At 38.8% G+C, this 15,968-nt stretch overlaps 1 protein-coding gene across 2 annotated transcripts in view; it reads right to left on the bottom strand.

The window, feature by feature from the left end:
* The window catches only part of CSNK2A1 (casein kinase 2 alpha 1), a 56,197-nt gene that overhangs the window by 34,252 nt on the left and 5,977 nt on the right, over positions 1-15,968 (bottom strand). The window lies entirely within an intron of this gene.

The raw sequence follows: 15,968 nt of genomic DNA, 5'->3' as shown, positions 1-15,968 counted from the left end.
CCAACAAATTCCAGACAATAAATAAAAAGAAATCCACAACTAAACATACAATAATAAAACAGCAAAGACAAAGACAAATCTGAAAAGCAAACAGAGAAGTTAGATTACACTCAAAGAAGCAACAGCAGAACAGCTGATTTTCCAAAAGCAACAATGAAGCCTAAGACAGTTTAATACCTTCAGCGTGCTAAGGAAAAAAATCTGCCAAATTAAAATTCTACATCCAGCAAAGATCTCTAAAGAAAGGAGATAAAAAATAATCCCGGGAAGTCCGCGTGGCTCAGTTGGTTGAGCATCCAACTTCGGCTCAGGTCATGATCTCACAGTTCATGAGTTTGTGCCCTGCGTCGGGCACTGTGTTTACAGCTTGGAGCCTGGAGCCTGCTTTGGATTCTGTGTCTCCCTCTCTCTCTGCCCCTCCCGACTCATGCTCTGTCTCTCTCTCTCTCTCAAAATTAAACATTTAAAAAAAAAAAAAGGGTATATATAAGTATGTGTGTATATATATATATATATATATATATATATATATACACACACACACACACGCACACACGCACACATCCATCCATCCCATTTGGAAGGTCTGTGTTGAAGGAGAAAGAGCAAAAAAAGAGAAAAACTATGGAAAAGTTCAAGCAACCTTTGACTATTAATATTAGACTTTGGTCAATTATGGCTCCAAGTTTAATACCTACAATGGTATCTACTTATATAAAATACCATGTATTTCAAAACTAGAAAGAGGGGGGAAATAGAATGATAAAAAGAACCAAAAAAAAAGGGGGGGGGGAGAAAAAAGAAGAAAAACCCCAGAACATAAACAGAGAAAAGTTAAACTGAAATATGACTAATTATATTCAATATAAATGAAATAAATTATCCAGAAAAAAATAAAGACTGTCAGACTAATAAAAAAAACACATCCAAATGAACTAGAATAACAAAAACAGTTCTGAGAAAGAAAAATAAAGCTGGAGGAAGCACACTATTTAAGTTATTTACTACAAAGCTACAGTTATTAAAAGTGTGGTAATGACAAAAGGATAAAACAGTGGAGCAGAATGAAAGTGCAGAAATAAATCCCTACAAATATGGCCAATTGATTTTTGACAATGGTACAAAAGCAGGTATATGGGAAAAGGGTAATCTTTTCTCTAAAAGGTTTCAGAACATTTTAACATCCATATGCAAAATCATGAACTTGACTCTAAACCTCACACACCTTATACAAAAAACAATTCATAATAGAGGCACCTTGAGTGGTTCAGTCGGTTGAGCATCCGACTTGGGCTCAGGTGAGCTCCAGGTAGGGCTTCGTGATGATAACGTAGAGCCTGCTTCAGATCCTCTGTCTCCCTCCCTCTCTGCCCCTCCCCTGTTTGTGGGCACTTGCTCGCTCTCTCAAAAATAAACATTAAAAATAATTCATAATAGATGGTGGATCTAAATACAAAATGAAACATTTTCAAAACTTTAGAAGAAAATATTGTGATCCAGTGGCCAGGAATTAGGATTAGGCAGAGGTCTTAAAACGTAACAGCAAAACACAACCCATAAAAATAAAAATTGTTAAACTGGACTTTATTAACATTAAAGTATTTCTCCTCTGTGAGAAGCACTGTTAATGGAAAAATAAGCCAGATGGGGAAAATACATTTGCAAATCACATATATGATAAAGGACTTATATGCATAATATATAAAGAATTCAACAATAAGAGAACAACCCAATTAACAAACAGGCAAAAGATCTGAACAGACATTTTGCAAAAGAAGATCTACGGATAAGCATATGAAAAGATACACAATATTGTTAGTCATTAGGGAAAGTCAAATTAAAGTAAAAATTAAATACACTACAGACCTACTAAAATGGTTCAAATAAAAAACTGAGAATACCAAAAGCTGGTGAGGATGCAGAATAACAGAAACTAATTCATTCCTGATGGGAACACAACACACTATATAGCCATTTGGGAAAACAGTTTGGTTGTTTCTTATAAAATTAAACACTTACCATACATTCTCTTAGGTATTCCCACTCTTAGGTATTTTATTCAAGTGAAAACCAATGTTCGCACAAAAACCTACAGGTGAAAAGCTGATAGCAGCTTTATTCATAATTGCGAAAAAATTGAAACAACCAAGATGTCTAACAGGTGAATGGATAAACGAATGGTGGTACAAGCACACAGGTGGAAAACAAACTACGATTTAAGCAACATGGATGAATTTTAAATATATGTTTCTAAGTGAAGAAGCCATATCCAAAAAGCTACATAATATATATTTCCATTTGTAGGGCATTCTAGAAAAGGCAAGCCATAAAGACAGAGAACAGAGGAGTGATTGCCCCAAGCAACAAAATTGTTCTTTGTCATACTGTAGAGGTGGATTTATTGCTCTAAGCATTGTCAAAACCCACTGAACTGCACACCACAAAAGAGTGAATATTATTGAATGCAAATTCCTAGCTCTGTCCACTTACAGCACCTAGAAGCAGTGTCAACAAGTAGCAATGACAATGACTACGCCCAATCTTGGGTTTCTCAACAATTTTCTCCAATAAAAGAAATGACAGCTCCTTGGAGAAATGGCTGATTCAAGAATGGGGCAGGAAAAATACAAGATAGCCTGGCAAATCTTGTAGTCGAAGGGACATGAAAACCAATGTGAAAGAGCATCATTGCCAAAGCTTGAATGATAGAACGATGGAATTCGATCATAACCCTAAAGAGTAAAATAAATATCCATGAGTCCGCCCTATATAAATAATTACATAAATTTTGAAAATCTTCCCTACATAAGAATTCCAACTTACATATACATTCAGGAAGAAATAGAAAATCACCATTAGGACCAGCAACAGTAAATTACTGCGGCCAAGATCCACTGACAGATGCTTAACTTGCGGAGCACAACTTTTAGGAGAAACAGGATTATCTGCATAGCCTCTAAGTATCTCCTCATTAATCTCCCTGGTGGTTTTAACACAGTCCACAAATATTCCCTCAAAGAACTGGAACTTAATGTTTCTCCCCTTGAAGTTGGGTTGGACTTAGAAAAGACCTTCTAATGAAGAAGTATGTAGAAGGAGAAATAATAACTCTAGAGTAGAGAAACATGGCAGACACGACATACACATCACTAACGATAAGTTACGTTGGCATCATATAACCTTGATGCAACGTAATAAGAAAGACACGCCGTCTCTGTGGTATTCTTAAAAATTCATAACCATAATCTAATCATGAGAAAACATTAGTCAAACCTAGACTGAAGGACATTCTACAATTTTACCAGTCTTTTCCAAAAGTGTCAGTCTTGAAAATCAAGGAAAGACTGAAAAACTGTCACAGACTGGAGAAGACTAAGGAGACATGACAACTAAATGTAATGTAGTATTCTGGATTGGATCCTGGACAGAAAAAGCACATAGCTGGTAAAATCCAAATAAAGTCATTTAGTTAGTAGTACTGTACTGTAGTTAATTTTTTTAAGTTTATTTATTTGTTTTGAGCATGCATACATCAGCAAGGGAGGGGCACAGGGAGAGGCAGAGAGAGAATCCCAAAGCACCATGGAGCCTGACACAGGGCTCGATCTCACGAATCATGAGATCATGACCTTAGCCAAAAATCAAGAGTTGGACACTTGCTCAACTGAACCACCCAGGTGTCCCTTGTTAACGTCTTAGTTTTAATAAAGTGTCACAGTTGTGTGAAATGTTAACACTAGGGGGAACTGGCAACTCTTCTGTAAATCTAAAATTATTTCAAAATCAAAAAAGTTAAATACTGGGGTGCCTGGGTGGCTCAGTCGGTTGGGCGTCTGACTTCAGCTCAGGTCATGATCTCTCTCGCCTTTTGTGAGTTCGAGCCTCGCATCGGGCTCTGTGCTAACAGCTCAGAGCCTGGAGCCCCCTTCGGCTTCTGTGTCTCCTTCTCTCTCTGTCCCTCCCCTGCGATTACTCTGTGTGTGTGTGTGTGTGTGTGTCTCTCTCTCTCTCAAAAATAAACATTAAAAAAAAATTTTTTTTAAGGTTAAATACTGACAATACTTGATGTTAGAAAGGATGTGAAACAACCACTCTCAGAAATGTTGATGGGAATGCAAAATGGTATAGTTGTTCTGGAAAACTATTTGGCAGTTTCTTATCAAGTTAAAATTACATTTTTCAGATGACCCAGCAATCCCAATCATAGATATTTACCCTAGATAAATAAAAACTTATGTTCATAATAGCCCATACATGTACATTACAGCAGCTCTATTCATAATCAGCAGCAAAAAATGTTAACTAAATGGATAAACTGTGGTCCATCCATACGATGGAATACTACTACTCAGAAACGGAAAGGAACCATTGATCCAATTCAATGAAACTCAAAGGCAACATGTTGTGTAAAAAACAAACACACAAAAAAAATCCAGTTTCAAAATATTATACATTGTTTGACTACATTTATGTAACATTCCTTTTCTAAATTTTTAAAATAATTTTTACAAATGTTTGTTTATTTTTAAGAGAGAGAGAGACAGAGCATGAGTGGGGAGGGATAGAGGGAGAAGGAGACACAGAATCTGAAGTAGGCTCCAGGCTCTGAGCAGTTAATACAGAGCCCAACACGGGGCTTGAACTCATGAACCATGAGATCATGACCTGAGCCAAAGTCGGATGCTTAGCCACTGAGCCACACAGATACATTTATATAACATTCCTGAGAAGATAAAACTATAGTGACTGAGAACAGAATAGTGGCTGCCAGAGAATACAGGTGGGTGGCTGGGAGTGACTACTGAGGGTACATGACAGAAGTGATAGAACTGCTCTATGTCTTGGTTGTGATGGTGGTTACCTGAATCTCTGTGTGTGTTAAAATCCACTGAAACTGTATGCACAAAAAGGGACCAATTTTACTTATACTGATATTAAAAATAAAATTTTTTAATGGGTAAAATATCATATGCTGTATACTAAAACAAAATTTAACATAGCATTAGTATGAACAACTTTATGCCAGTAAATTTGAAATTCTAGAGGAAAAAGAGTTACTAAAACTAATACAAGAAGAAACGAAAACCCCAAGTAGTTCCATAACCAGTTTAATCAGTACTGTAACTGTAACTGGTATCAGTTTACAACCTCTGTTCTAATGTCTTTTTTACTATTGTTTAACATTTCTAACACTTTTAAAAAGTTAATAAAACTTGAGTGCCGACTTCAGCTCAGGTCATGATCTCACGGTTTGTGAGTTCGAGCCCCGCGTCAGGCTCTGCTGATAGCTCAGAGCCTGGAGCCTGCTTCAGATTCTGTGTCTCCCTCTCCCTCTGGCCCTCCCCTGCTCACACTCTGACTCTGTCTTTCAATAATAAATAAACGTTAAAAAAAAATTTTTTTAAGTTAAAAAACTTTTAAAATGTTAAGCAAATGCGTACTGAATATGCTTTTTCCTCCTTCTCTGTGCCTGTAATTTTATGACCTCCAATAATGCCGGCTAGGAGAAACTCTACTCACCCTTCAACAATCAGCCAAGTTTTATATCCACGATGAAGCCTTTCCATGCCTCTCCCAAACAAGCCAAACGTTCCTCTATTAGACCAAAGCACCCCCATATACTCATTACATTATCACATGTTTTGTTTATGCAATTCCCTCTCCTCAACAAATTATAAAACCAAGAACCTAGACCATAATTTATTTCTCTTGGTATACGCCTTATATTTATCAAAATGCCTAGCATGGTAATGTATTCCATACATGTTTGGCAGACTGAATATTAGGACAGTAACAAACAATATTTTGTCAAAAATCAACTTTGCTTGCGTACGGACCTGTTCATGCTCAAAATCGAGGAAAGAAGTTTGGCTCATCAAATATGATGAGTATTTGATCTACAGCTGATTTTATTTTTTATTTAAAAAAAAAAATTTTTTTTTCAACGTTTTTTATTTATTTTTGGGACAGAGAGAGGCAGAGCATGAACGGGGGAGGGGCAGAGAGAGAGGGAGACACAGAATCGGAAACAGGCTCCAGGCTCCGAGCCATCAGCCCAGAGCCTGACGCGGGGCTCGAACTCACGGACCGCGAGATCGTGACCTGGCTGAAGTCGGACGCTTAACCGACTGCGCCACCCAGGCGCCCCTGATTTTATTTTTTAAATGTTTGTTTATTTATTTTGAGAGAGAGGAAGAGAGAGCATGTGAGTGGGGGAGGGGCAGAGAAAGAGAGAGAGAGAGAGAGAGAGAGAGAGAATGAACGAATATATATATCCCAAGCAGGCCCAAAGCTGTCGGCACACAGCCTGCCATGGGGCTTGATCCCACGAACATCATGACTTGAGCCGAAGAAAAGAGCCGGATACTTAACCGACTGAGCGACCCAGGCACCGCTACAGCTAATTTTAAAGACGCTCTTTAGTCTTACAGAAATCACATCCATCACCAACACCAAAGGTAAAATAGTAATACTATTTCCCAATGAGATATGAAACCAGTCAACATGTGTGAGAGATGTTTCTTTGGAACCACAAGCTTTTATGAGGCTGTGTGTTACCCATGTGATGAGCACTGTGCCTGACAATCTGTGATAGAGCCATGGAAATAGTTATTACTGAAAGACCCGAACTTTGGATTTACAAGGCACCATGAGGTTACAGAAAGAGCGAGAACACTGGAACCACTAAGACTAAATATGACCTTGGATCTATCATTTAACTTACCTAATTTCAGGAAGGAAGGTGCAGAATGTAAGGAAGAACACTGGCTGGCTTCCAACTCTCAAGATATGTGAATGCTATTTCTTAGAATTTATATTTGTCACTTTTAAACCTAACAAGTCCAAGACCTAGGTAATATCTTCCCCATTTTACAGAAGGCAAGTCAGAATAATCTCTATAAAGTCACAAAGAGATGGGGATTTATTGTCTAGATTCACAGCCTACTCATTCTGTTCTATAGCAAACAATGTCGTCCCATTTGGCTCACACAGTATTTTTTCCCCCAATTTTAAAAACTGATATAAAATCCACGTGACAAAGGTCACCATTTTAAAGCGCACAATTCAGTGGTTTTTAGTAAATTCACAATGTGCAACTATCACTACTATCTGATTGCAGAACATTTCTATCACATCAAAAAGAAACCCAATACCCCATAGCAGTCGTTCCTGATGCCCATCTCCCAACTAATCTGTTTTCTATCTCTATGGATTTGCCTATCCTGGACAATTCATATAAATGGAATCAATCCTATAATGTGATCTTATGTGTCTGGCTTCTTTCATTTAGTATGTTTCCAAGGTTCATCCATGTTGTAGTTTCTGTCATAGTAATTTATTACTTTTTATGGCTAAATCCACCGTATGGAAGCACTACATTTTGTTTATCCATTTATCAGCTAACAGACATTTGGGTTGTTTCCTCTTTTTGGCCGCTATGAACAATGCTGCTATGAACATTCATGTACAAGTTTTTCACACAGTGTTTTAAAAAAGCAATTAGCTATCGAGTTTAATTATGTGTTAAAATTTTTCATTATAAATACTTAAGTGTGACTTAGCTGCCAACACACACACACACACACACACACACACACACAAATTAACCTTCAATTTCTCAAAAGAAGGAAGATGAAAAGGTAGGTAGGTCTGTCTGATAACAATAATCCTGTATTCTCGCGCTGATAAAATCACTTGGCTAGGGACGCTTGGGTGGCTCAGTCGGTTAAGCGGCTGACTTCGGCTTAGGTCGTGATCTCACGGTTAGTGGGTTCAAGTCCCGCGTCAGGCTCTGTGCTGACAACTCAGAGCCTGAAGCCTGCTTCAGTTTGTCTCTCTCTCTCAAAAAAATAAAAAATAAAAATAAATAAATAAAATTAAATTTTTTTTTAATTTTTAAAAATTTTTAAAAATTAAAAAAAAAAAATCACTTGCCTCAGCTATGTTATGCAACAATGGGATCTAAACCCAACCATTGGAGATGCCACAGGTAAACCTGGACAACTCTATTCATTTATCTTACTGGTCTGATTCCTGTAGGTATTTGAGTTAGCAATCCCTGCTCTATACTAAATACATATATAAGATTAGAAAACTAATTAATACTACGTATTTTACAAAGGTAACTGGCGGGGGGGGGGATACAGACAAAGAAAATGTTCAGCATTATTACATGCAATGGCAAGCACATTTACGTTCTCAATTTCAGACCATTTAGAATTCCAATTCACGAGACGCTTTTTGCCAATTAAGAAATGCAGAACCAGGGTGCCTGGGTGGCTCAGTTGGTTAAGCACCCAACTTCTGTTCAGGTCATGATCTAACCCCATGTTGGGCTCTGTGCTGGCAGCTCAGAGCCTGGAGCCTGCTTCTAATTCTGCATCTCCCTCCTCTCTGCCCCCCACCTCAAAAATAAACATTAAAAAAAAGAAAAAAAGAAATGCAGAACCAAACATGGATTTACAGAAAAATTCTAATGGTCGACGCCCTTCCTCTGCACTTCAACAGCACTCTTTGCGTACCCCTTCCATCTAGCATGGTCATCGTACACATCTTTTTAGCTGAACAAAACTCCAAGGGCAGAGAATAGTGCTTCTGTATCCTCAGGAATCTAACACTAAAGCTGACATATGGTCTAGAAATATTTGTTGAAAGACTAATAGTGTGACAAATGATAAATCAGGTGAATTGGTTACAGTACTAAAAATAATGAATGAAAAGGCGAAACTTATTTGGGCTACATAAATTATGGCATTGAAAATGGAGTCCATTGGGGCGCCTGGGTGGCGCAGTCGGTTAAGCGTCCGACTTCAGCTCAGGTCACGATCTCGCGGTCTGTGAGTTCGAGCCCCGCGTCAGGCTCTGGGCTGATGGCTCGGAGCCTGGAGCCTGCTTCCGATTCTGTGTCTCCCTCTCTCTCTGCCCCTCCACCGTTCATGCTCTGTCTCTCTCTGTCCCAAAAATAAATAAAAAACGTTGAAAAAAAAATTAAAAAAAAAAGAAAATGGAGTCCATCAATGAGATCAGAGGTAAATGAAACTCCTAAAAGTACATACAAAATAGCATGTGCAGGTATATTTTTGTGAAGAAAAAGTCTGTAGTTTCTATTACAGGCCCAGAGGAATCTGTAAACCCCAGCAGAATTAATAATTTCAGAGTTAGGGGCCCTGGGTGGCTCAGTGGGTTGAGCGTCCTGACTCCTGATTTTGGCTCAGGTCATGGTCTCACGGTTCATGATATCAAGCTCCATGTAGGGTCTGTGCTATCAGCTTGGGATCCTCTCTCTCCCTCTTGCTCTGCCCCTCCCCTACTCACTGTCTCTCAAATAAATAAATAAAACTTAAAAAAAAAAATCAGAGACAAAAGGTAATATCCCCTTTAAACATTGTAAAATATACATTTAAAAAGGTTAACTTGATAATTTTCATAAGTATTAAACCATTAAATTTCTCAAGCTAAGTACAATATATTATCCCACTCTTTCCTGAAGGGAGAGAGGAAGACAATGTATCCTAGGCTCCAATTTATGTTCTAGCAGGAGACCTATGCTTGATGAATGATTAACAAACTGTCAGTTTCAGAAAAGATAAGGTGGTATTCAGAGTCAGGTGAGGACAACAGTTCTAAGCAAGGACACTTTAGTTTTGCTTCACTGTATAAAAAAGTAAGAACCTGAATTTTTTTTTTTAAATTTTTTTTTTTTCAATGTTTTTTATTTATTTTTTTGGGACAGAGAGAGACAGAGCATGAACGGGGGAGGGGCAGAGAGAGAGGGAGACACAGAATCGGAAACAGGCTCCAGGCTCCGAGCCATCGGCCCAGAGCCTGACGCGGGGCTCGAACTCACGGACCGCGAGATCGTGACCTGGCTGAAGTCGGACGCTCAACCGACTGCGCCACCCAGGCGCCCCCTGAATTTTTTTTTTTTTTTTAACTCTTAATGTTTATTTATTTTTGAGAGACAGAGTGCAATCAGGGGAGGGGCAGAGAGGGAGGCACAGAATTCCAAGTAGGCTCCAGGGTCTCAGCTGTAAGCAGAGTCCAATGTGGGGCTTGAACCCACGAATCGTGAGATCATGATCTGAGCTGAAGTCAGTCGGAAGCTTAACCCAGGTGCCCCAGAACCTGAATTTCTTTCAAATGTCTAAATTTGAATCGTTTATGGTTGTTCATTTGTTCATTCATTCAGAGAAAGAGAGAGAGAGAGAGAGAGAGAGAAGTATGCCAGCAGGAGAGGGAGAGAATCCCAAGCAGGCTATCAGTGCAGAGCCCAAGGTGGGGCCAGAACGCATGGGACACACGTACCATGAGCTCATGACCTGAGCCAAAACCAGTAGTCAAATGCTTAACAGATGGAGCCACCCAGGCACCCCTAACTTTTATTTTTTTTTTTTATTTTTTTATTTATTTTTTTTTTTAAATTTTTTTTTTTCAACGTTTTTTATTTATTTTTGGGACAGAGAGAGACAGAGCATGAACGGGGGAGGGGCAGAGAGAGAGGGAGACACAGAATCGGAAACAGGCTCCAGGCTCCGAGCCATCAGCCCAGAGCCCGACGCGGGGCTCGAACTCACGGACCGCGAGATCGTGACCTGGCTGAAGTCGGACGCTCAACCGACTGCGCCACCCAGGCGCCCCAACCCCTAACTTTTAAAAGTGTATCTCTTCAATTGTATGTGGAAAGAGAATTACTTTAGATCTGAGAGATACTTTAAAATAGTCTTTTCTAAATTTAAAGCCAAGATTATCTTAAGATTGGCGGCCTTTTGCGTCTTAAAACGGTTAAAAAACTCAATTACCAAACTTCTAAATCAGTGCTTATTGCCTTTTTAAAATTCAAAACACCAAGAGAAAGTAGTATTTGTATGGCACACTGGGATGAGTGATCAAGACTTTTGGACCTAAAGACATTGGCTTGGATGCCCTGTATGTAGCCTGCACAAATGGCCAGAGGGCTGAGGGGACCAGTACCTCAGCGCATCTGTTAACTCACACTAATACAGGCTAATATAGCACATTGGCTGAAAAATCCAAGTTTAAATAACATACAGAGATCGCAAGCTGAAACTGTCAGAATCCATGCAGTAAGTTGAAAAAACTATTTCATAACTCCCCTTGTTTCAAGGGATATACATATAATCATCTTTTCCAACCTCTTAATCCAGATATAACCATTAATGAACAATGACTTCTTCTGAGAGACCATCTACTTGTATGTAGGTCATTGGCACAAAAAAAAAAAAAAGAAAAACAAACACAAACTAAACCTCCTAATCTGAGTCACCTGGCTGGATCAGTCAGAAGAGCGTGCAACTCTTGAACTCAGAGTCATGAGTTTGAGCCCCATTCTGGGTGCAGAGATTAATAAAAAAATAAAAAATAAATAAAATAAATAAAATAAAATAAAATAAAATAAAATAAAATAAAATAAAATAACATAAGCTTCATAACCCTAACTTGGAAGAATAAGCCAAAATAAACAAACAAACAGGTTAATGGTAAACATGAATGTAAGATTAAATTAAGTTACCTTTCCAGCTCCACTGTATAATGATTCTATTTTCTTATCTCAAGGTCATGGACAATATTCTCTCTCATCTATCAAGCTAATGCCATGTAAGTAGTGGTGTTTCGTTTCTTAAATTGGGGGAAATATAGACAAGGTTAACAATTAGCTCCTTGACAGTTCCCTTAACCCACTCTGACCTTCAAATCCTAAGACTCCAAGTACACACCGAATAAGCAAGAACTACCCATTCAAAGTCAACAGCCTAAGTTTCTTCTGGCCCTGTTAAGGATCCAAATTTGAAATATAAATATTCACAATAATACTCGATAACTCACATAGTTATTGCTTACATAAACCTGCAGGATATTTAAGACATTACAATCCTAACACAGTATGGGGCCTCCTGTCTTTATTCCCATCTACAAAATTTACAACATTTCTGTTTTAAAAGGCAACACACTCAAGCTTTCCCATAAAGCAAACCAGCAAGTATGAAATAACAAAAAACATTAGCATTTGGGCTCTGTGTGAATTTCATTTCTCTACCTTTAAGCCAGAAAAAGAATCAAAGTGTCAATGTTACATAAATAACATAGCAACAGTGGGAGGTCTTCCAATGAAGGGAAGTATCATAAGAAAACCCAAGCAGTTTGACTTACTTGAATTAAGGCAGCTCTACCTCAAACATCTGACATAAATTTGAAGTCCAGTACTGTCTTCAATAATACAGAATAAATGATGGGCAAAGAAGTCTTCATCTGTATATCATTTTACTAGGCAACACAATCAAAATAAAGTCACAATCTGAAACTTTGTTCCACTGGCCACAACCCTCTGGAACCCAAAGACAGAAAACTTCATTTGAGATCTAGAGTAAAGTATAATCCAGCATTTATGTATGTAATAATAACTACTGCTGTCCATTTGAATGCCTCTTATAAACCAAGCATGGGAGGAAATGTTAACTCCCATTTTAGAAATAAACAGGTTCAGGGACGCCTGGGTGGCTCAGTCGCTTAAACATCTGACTTCGGCTCAGGTCACCAACTCACATCACAGTTCATGAGTTTGAGCCCCACATCGGGCTCTCTGCTGTCAGCACGGAGCCTGCTTCATATCCTCTGCCCCCCTCCCCTGCCCCTTCCTGCTTGTGCTCTCTCAAAAATAATTAAACATTAAAAAAAAGAAGAAGAAGAAAGAAAAAAGAAACAGGTTCAGAGGTTATATGACCTGCCAAAGATCAAAGGATTACTAGGTGAAGGAGGCCAGATTTTAATCCTACTCTGTTTAGGATTCAAAGCCTAAATAGGTTATTTTCACTAATTAAACACTACTTCCCTAATTCTGCACACTGATTTAATAACAGCCTACGATACATACTACAACGAAATGGGTTGCTTTAAATTTGGAAGCAAGGTGAAAGGTGGAGGATGTGAGTTTTAACAATCAGGAGCCTTCATTAGTCTCTTATCTGAATGGGATGGTCACCAGGAGACAATGGTATAAAAATCGGGTTTTAAAAGATGGAAGAGGCACCTGGATGGCTCGATCAGGTGTCCAATTCTTGATTTTGGCTCAGGTCGTGAGATGGAACCTCGGGTCAGGCTCTTCACTGGGTGTGGAGCCCGCTTAAGATCTTAAGGTTTTCTCTCCCTCTCTCCGGCTCAAAGATGTAAGACCAACTCCAAAGCAGATGGCTATATATATATTCAGTCTATATAGTCATAAATACATAGAATGATTTATGTACTTTAAAGTACTCATAAAGATAGGTTCCTGCTTTGCCTACCGAGTGTCTGATTGCAAAATTCAGAGCAAACAAGAAAGTTAAGATCATACCTGAGAGAATAGGACATAGAGAAAATGTTAACACAGGAAAAAGTTCTCCTCCAAACATATTCCTAACACATAATACACAAGTACAAGTAAACTGTGATCAAACCACTGGGGAATAAGACCTCTGATCCAGGTCCACAAGGCTACAGGTGAGCAAACCTTGAACTTTCCCTGAGTATGAGCTAGGCAGATTCACTTCTCTACCTAGAAGAGAACCCTAGATTCACCAAGACTAGATAACCACTCTGGCAGTGTATACTGTACCCGAGCAACCGAGGCAATCTACACTGGGTGTAACTTACATACCCGACCCACCCCTAAATAGCAATTCAGTACCTCACTCACCCAGCAGGACACACCAGAAACAGGAAGTACGGGTCAAAAGGCCTCATTAAAAAATAAGAACTCCTGGCAGCAGAAAATGAAAATAAAGAGCAGGAGCACTGCAATGAACACATGGTCTTCACTGACAGCAAAGAGAAAGAACTCACATTAGTCAGGCATCCAGTATTTTATAAAATAACTTTTCAGGGGCGCCTGGGTGGCGCAGTCGGTTAAGCGTCCGACTTCAGCCAGGTCACGATCTCTCGGTCCGTGAGTTCGAGCCCCGCGTCAGGCTCTGGCCTGATGGCTCGGAGCCTGGAGCCTGGAGCCTGTTTCCGATTCTGTGTCTCCCTCTCTCTCTGCCCCTCCCCCGTTCATGCTCTGTCTCTCTCTGTCCCAAAAATAAATTTAAAAACGTTGAAAAAAAAATTTAAAATAACTCTTCATCCTCACAGTAACTCAGAGAAAACATTAGCTGGTACTTTAGTTATTAATCCTCACAAGAACATCTGAGGTAAGTACTACTAACCCCCATTTAAAGATGAAAAAACTGAAGGTTAATAAATGGCTCAAGGTAGCTGCTACCCTAATTGGATAGCAAAATCCAGGTTTGAGAGGTTAAGTAACCTCCAAATATGGTCATCTCACTCCAAAGATGGAGTTCTTTCCAGCTATCCTGTTGCGCCCCCCCCACCCCCTCTCGCAGTCTCAGTTAAAGAATTCCATTAAGAATGAGAAATTCTCAATCCCTCCCCCACCCAGATTTCTGTGTCTTTACCTAAGACACAAAGCCAGTAGGAGTTTTCACAAGAAAACATTTCAGAAAGGTACTACATTGTGGAATGATATAGGATTACAAAATGTCATTCAACTGTAAGCTTGGGAACAGGGACAATCTAGAAATTCTTAGGGGCACGTGGGTGGCTCAGTCGGTTAAGCATCTGACTTTGGCTCAGGTCATGATCTCACTGTTTGTGGGTTCAAGCCCTACATGGGGCTCTGTGCTGACAGCTTGAAGCCTGGAGCCTACTTGGGATTGTGTCTCCCTCTCTCTCTGCCCCTCCCTTGCTCACACTCTGTCTCTCTCTCAAAAATAAATAAAATACTCAATTTTTTTTTTTTTTTAATTTTAGAAATCCTTATGATAGCACCTACCAGACATGTAGCAGGCATTCAGGATCTGCTGAACAAGTAACACCTTTTCACTGGTTATAAATTCAATAGCCTAAAATGGCTATTGTGTATTTTCTGATATGACATGATTCAATTTTTTAGGAAAATAATTTACCCACTCATTTTTCACAGGGTTGCTTTCTTAAAATTTATAGCACATTAATGAGATAGCTAAATTGAGAAATGCCCATTAGTGCATTAGTCATAACTTCAGAAAAATTCCAAGTGTTCACTTTTCCAAGCAGATTAAAATGTTTCAGCTAGTAAAAACCTGTCAGAAAAATCCACAAGATCAGAAAGTATAAAAGGAAAAGAAAAAAGTAGCCAATACAAGGGCATTTAAGATGTGACACATATAAATTATAAAAGATTATTCTAAATGTATCTGGGTATTTAATGCTAAAACCCTCACTTCAGATAACCCGGTATCTTCTATGCAAGAAAACACTATTACCACTAATGTAAAAAAAAAGCTTGCCCACCATAGCGACTGTTGCTAAGTAGGCTTCTCATGTCTAAGGCTGAATGACACAGAATTTGTAGAAACCAATGAAATACCGCTCCTAGCAGGATTCACCTTAAACTTTTAAAAAGACTTAATCCTTGATTTCTATGTGGGAAAAGAAGGGTATCTGGTCAACAACTAGGTCTGTTGAAATCTATCCCAGAGCATATCAAATATTTAAGAAAAACTACCAATTGTCTATAACCCAATGCAAATATACCCTTTGTTACAATGACAGCAATTCCTTTTCCTTAATCCTGAAGGAATTTCTTTGTTTGAAAAGCTAGCTGGCCCAGATTTCCATTAAAAAATAGCTAAATGATATACCACTTTTGATATTATCCATCTTAGGAGTTCAAAAAAATTTAGGTGTACAAACACACTAATACTCTTGGGAAACAAACTTGGCCCAGGTCACTCAATGAATTTAACAGACCAAGGATCAAATCCAGTTTCTCATTTCTTTTTTTAAGATTTTATTTATAAGTATGCTACACCCAATGTGGAGCTCGAACTCACAACCCTGAGATGAAGAGTTGCATGCTCTACCGGCTGAGCCAGCCAGGCACCCCAACCAGTTTCTCATTTTAAATCAAGTATCACAAACATTATCATTCCCTT

Source organism: Neofelis nebulosa, chromosome 9 (assembly GCF_028018385.1).
Source record: "Neofelis nebulosa isolate mNeoNeb1 chromosome 9, mNeoNeb1.pri, whole genome shotgun sequence".
In the NCBI taxonomy this organism is placed as follows: domain Eukaryota; kingdom Metazoa; phylum Chordata; class Mammalia; order Carnivora; family Felidae; genus Neofelis; species Neofelis nebulosa.
This window is presented reverse-complemented; position numbering and strand designations above follow the sequence as displayed.